The sequence below is a fragment of the Arachis hypogaea genome, chromosome 1 (assembly GCF_003086295.3).
Source record: "Arachis hypogaea cultivar Tifrunner chromosome 1, arahy.Tifrunner.gnm2.J5K5, whole genome shotgun sequence".
NCBI lineage: Eukaryota > Viridiplantae > Streptophyta > Magnoliopsida > Fabales > Fabaceae > Arachis > Arachis hypogaea.
Window position 1 is genome coordinate 42,588,040 of NC_092036.1, and position 5,718 is coordinate 42,593,757.

The 5,718-nt window shown below is 35.6% G+C and overlaps 1 non-coding gene across 1 annotated transcript; it reads right to left on the reverse strand.

Annotated features, from left to right (window-relative positions):
- Positions 1 to 2,410: 2,410 nt before the first annotated feature.
- LOC112716714 (small nucleolar RNA R71) lies at positions 2,411 to 2,514 on the reverse strand. Its single transcript, XR_003160451.1, has one exon. It is a non-coding gene; the product is annotated as a small nucleolar RNA R71 (small nucleolar RNA).
- Positions 2,515 to 5,718: the final 3,204 nt, after the last annotated feature.

The following is a 5,718-nucleotide window of genomic DNA, read 5'->3' on the forward strand; positions in this document are numbered from 1 at the left end:
TCCGTGGGATCGACCCTTACTCATGTAAGGTATTACTTGGACGACTCAGTGCATTTGCTGGTTAGTTGTGCGGAGTTGTGACTAAGTGTGATTCACGTTTGAGAGCGCTACCAAGTTTTTGGCGCCATTGTTAATGATCACAATTTCGTGCACCAAGTTTTTGGCGCCGTTGCCGGGGATTGTTCAAGTTTGGACAACTGACGGTTCATCTTGTTGCTCAGATTAGGTAATTTTCTTTTTGTTTTATTTTCGAAAAATTTTTTTCAAAAGTCTTTCAAAAAAAAATTTTCCTTTTGTTTTCGAAAATTATTCTAAATTTTTAAAGAATGAATTCTAGAGTTTCATGGTAACATGTTAAAGCCTGGCTGGCTGTAAAGCCATATCCAAATTCTTTTGGATTGAGGCTTCCAACCATCGGCATAGAGGTAAGTTAATTGGAATATCAGCTATTGTATGACTGATTTATATCCTAAAGCTGGCTGGCTATTAAGCCATGTCCAACCCCTAGATTGGAGCTTTAGGCTAACATTGAAAGATTTCTGGAATTCTTCTTAAAAATTTTGAATTTCTTATTTTCCTTTTCCTATATGTTTTTCAAAAAATATAAAATAAAATATAAAAAAAATAATAAAATTATAAAATCAAAAATATCTTTGTGTTTCTTGGTAAGTCTACTTGTTTGATCTTGATGTTTTCTTGTTTTGTGTTCTTTGTTGTTTTTCATATGCATTTATGCATTCATATTGTCTAAGCATTAAAGATTTCTAAGTTTGGTGTCCTGCATGTTTTCTTTGCATCAAATTTTTTTTAAAAATATGTTCTTGATGTTCATCATGATCTTTAAAGTGTTCTTGGTGTTCATCTTGACATTCATAGTATTCTTGTATGCATCATGTGTTTTGATTCATAATTTTTATGTTGTGAGTCATTTTTTATGTTTTTCTCTCTCATAATTAAAAATTCAAAAATAAAAAATATCTTTTTCGTTTTTCTCTCAAATTTTCGAAAATTTTGGTTGACTTAGTCAAAAATTTTTAAAATTAGTTGTTTCTTATAAGTCAGTCAAATTTTCAAATTTAAAAATCTTATCTTTTTCAAAACTTTTTCAAAAAATAAAATCTTTTTCATTTTTCTTTTATGATTTTCGAAAATTTCAAAAAAATTATTTTCAAAATCTTTTCTTAATTTTATTTCAAAATTTTTGAAACTTAACTAACAAGTAATGTGATTAGTTCAAAAATTTGAAGTTTGTTACTTTCTTATTAAGAAAGGTTCAATCTTTAAATTCTAGAATTATATCTTTTAGTTTCTTGTTAGTCAAGTAATTAATTTTAATTTAAAAAAAATTTTAATCTCTTCCAACCATATCTTTTTATCATATCTTTTTCAAAATTTTACCTTTTTCAAAAATTTGATTTCAAAATACCTTCTTATCTTCTTATCTTTTTAAATTTGACTTTCAAATCTTTTTCAACTAACTATTTGACTTTTTGTTTGTTTTTTATCTTTTTCAAAATCATCTAACAACTTTTCTCTCTCTAATTTTCGAAAATACCTCCCTCTTTTTTCAAAAATTCTTTTTTTAATTAATTAATTATTTTAAATTTTAATTTTAATTTTATTTCTTATCTTAATTTTCGAAAATCATTAACTCCTTTTCAAAATTATTTTCGAAAACTTCTGTCTCTCATCTTATTCTATTTATTTATTCATTCACTAACACTTCTCTTCATCTCAAATCACTGCCCAAATCCTCACCTTTGTGTTTGGATTGCCCTTTTTTTATTCCCTTTCTTCTTCTACTAACAATAAGGAACCTCTTTTACTGTGACATAGACGATTTCTCTTCTTTTTCTGTTCTCTTCTCTATCATATGAGCAGGAACAAGGAAAAAGGCATTCTTGTTGAAGCTGATCCAAAACCTGAAAGGACTCTAAAGAGGAAACTAAGAGAATCTAAATTACAATAATCCAGAGACAACCTTGCTGAAATTTTCAAACAAGAAAAGGAGATGGCAGCCGAACCCAACAACAATAATGCAAGAAGGATGCTTGGTGATTATATTGCACCTACTTCCAATTTTGATGGAAGAAGCATCTCAATTCCTGCCATTGGAGCAAATAATTTTGAGCTAAAACCTCAATTAGTTGCTCTAATGCAACAGAACTGCAAGTTTCATGGACTTCCATCAGAAGATCCCTACCAGTTCTTAACTGAGTTCTTGTAGATCTGTGAGACTGTTAAGACTAATGGAGTAGATCCTGAAGTCTACAGGCTCATGCTTTTCCCTTTTGCTGTAAGAGACAGAGCTAGAGCATGGTTGGACTTTCAACATAAAGATAGCCTGGACTCCTGGGATAAGCTGGTCACGGCCTTCTTGGCTAAATTCTTTCCTCCTCAAAAGCTGAGCAAGCTTAGAGTGGATGTTCAGACCTTCAAACAAAAAGATGGTGAATCCCTCTATGAAGCTTGGGAAAGATACAAGCAGATGACCAAAAGATGTCCTTCTGACATGTTTTCAGAATGGACCATGATAGATATATTCTATTATGGTCTATCTGAGTTCTCTAAGATGTCACTGGACCATTCTGCAAGTGGATCTATTCACCTAAAGAAAATGCCTGCAGAGGCTCAAGAACTTATTGACATGGTTGCAAATAACCAGTTCATGTACGCTTCTGAGAGGAATTCCGTGAATAATGGAACGCCTCAAAGGAAGGGAGTTCTTGAAATTGATGCTCTGAATGCCATATTGGATCAGAACAAAATGTCAACTTAGCAAGTCAACATGATTTCTCAAAGTCTGAATGGATGGCAAAATGTATCCAACAGTACTAAAGAGGCATCTTCTGAAGAAGAAGCTTATGATCCTGAGAACCCTGCAATGGCAGAGGTAAATTACATGGGTGAACCTTATGGAAACACATATAATTCATCATGGAGAAATCATCCAAATTTCTCATGGAAGGATCAACAAAAGCCTAAAAAGGCTTTAATAATGGCGAAAGAAATAGGCTTAGCAATATCAAGCCTTATCCATCATCTTCTCAGCAACAGACAGAGAATTATGAACAGAGTACCTCTAACTTAGCAAAGTTAGTCTCTAATCTGTCTAAGGCCACTTTAAGTTTCATGAGTGAAACAAGGTCCTCCATCAGAAATCTGGAGGCACAAGTGGGCCAACTGAGTAAGAAAATCACTAAAACTCCTCCTAGTACTCTCCCAAGCAATACTGAAGAGAATCCAAAAAGAGAGTGCAAGGTCATTGATATAATCAACATGGCTGAACCTAGAGAGGAAGGAGAGGACATGAATCCCAATGAGGACGACCTTATGGGACGTCTCTCAAGCAAGAAGGAGTTCCCTATTGAGGACCCAAGGGAATCTGAGGCTCATATAGAGACTATAGAGATCTCATTAAACCTCCTTCTACCATTCATGAGCTCTGAAGACTATTCTTCATCTGAAGAGGATGAAGATGTAACTGGAGAGCAAGTTGCTCAATATTTAGGAGCTATCATGAAGCTGAATGCTAAGTTATTTGGTAATGAGACTTGGGAAGGTGAACCTCCCTTGCTCATCAGTGAACTAGATACATAGGTTCAGCAAACTTTACCTCAAAAGAGATAAGATCCTGGCTAATTCGTAATACCCTGCACCATAGGCTCCATGATCTTTGAAAAAGCTTTGTGTGATCTGGGGTCAGGCATAAATCTTATGCCACTCTCTGTAATGGAGAAGCTGGGGATCATTGAGGTACAGCCTGTCATATTCTCATTGCAAATGGCAGACAAGTCAGTAAGACAAGCTTATGGATTGGTAGAGGATGTGTTGGTAAAGGTTGAAGGTCTTTACATCCCTGCTGATTTCATAATCTTAGACATTAGGAAGGAGAAGGATGAATGCATCATCCTTGGAAAACCTTTCCTAGCCACAGCAGGAGCTGTGATAGATGTTAACAGAGGAGAATTAGTCTTTCAATTGAGTGGGGACTACCTTGTGTTTAAGGCTCAAGGACCTTCTTCTTTGACAATGGAGAGGAAGCATGAAAAGCTTCTCTCAGTACAGAGTCAAACAAAGCCCCCACAATCAAGCTCTAAGTTTGGTGTTGGGAGGCCACAGCCAAACTCTAAGTTTGGTATTGAATCCCCACATTCAAACTCTAAGTTTGGTGTTGGGAGTCTACAACATTGACCTGATCACTTGTGTGGCTCCAAGAGAGCCCACTGTCAAGCTATTGACATTAAAGAAGCACTTATTGGGAGGTAACCCAATTTTTATTTATCTAATTTTATTTTATTTTCATTGTTCTTTTAAATTTTATTAGGTTCATGATCATGTGGAGTCACGAAAAAAATATTAAAATTAAAAATAGAATAAAAAACAGCAGAAGAAAAATCACACCTTGGAGGAAGGACTTACTGGCATTTAAACGCCAGTAAGGAGCACCTGGCTGGCGTTCAACGCCAGAACAGAGCATAGATCTGGCGCTGAATGCCAGAAACATGCAGCAATCTGGCGTTTAAATGCCAGGATTGCACACTGAGGAAAGCTGGCGTTCAATGCTAGAAACATGCTGCAGATGGGCGTTGAACGCCCAGAACAAGCTTAGAGCTGGCGTTTAACGCTAGAAACAAGCACCAATCTGGTGTTAAATGCCAGGATTGCATGTAGAGGGCATTTTACACGCCTCATTGGTGCAGGGATGAAAATCCTTGACACCTCAGGATCTGTGGAACCCACAGGATCCCCACCTACCTCAACTCACCTTCTCTCTTCTTCACCAATCACCTCAATCTCTCTTCCCCATCACCTCTTCACCACTCACATCCATCTATCTCTTTCCCACCCAATCCCACCTATATGGCCGCAACATACACATCTCTCCCTCTCCTCCATATTTTCTTCTCCTTCCATTCTTTTTTCTTTGCTCGAGGGCGAGCAACATTCTAAGTTTGGTATGGTAAAAGCATAGCTTTTTTGTTTTTCCATAACCATTGATGGCACCTAAGGCCAGATAAACCTCAAAAAAAAAAGAGAAAAGGAAAGACAAAAAAATTTTTTTTCCACCTCCGAGTCATGGGAGATGGAGAGATTCATCTCAAGGGTCCATAGCTCAGTAGAAGAGCATTTGACTACACATCAAGAGAGCATGAGGAATTCCCTCATCAAGAAATTTCTGAGATACCTCAGGGGATACATTTTCCTCCACACAACTATTGGGAGTAACTAAGGATAAGAGCAGCAAAATCACTAGGGATCAAGCAACAGAGGCAAGGAAGAGACATAAAGGAGCTCAAAAAGCACCATTAGTCCTTCAAAAAGGTGCCACCATCACTAAGGTGGACTCATTCCTTGTTCTTATTTTTTTCTGTTTTTCGGTTTTTATGTTTTATGTGTGTTTATGTTTTGTGTCTTTACTTCATGATCATTAGTATGTAGTAACTATGTCTTAAGGCTATGAATAATTCCATAAATCCTTCACCTCTCTTAAATGAAAAATGTTTCTAATTCAAAAGAACAAGAAGTACATAAATTTTGAAATTATCCTTGAATTTAGTTTAATTATATTGACGTGGTGACAATACTTTTTATTTTCTGAATGAATGCTTGAACAGTGCATAATTTTGATCTTGTTGTTTATGAATGTTAAAATTGTTGGCTCTTGAAAGAATGATGAACAAAGAAAAATGCTATTGATAATATGAAAAAATCATG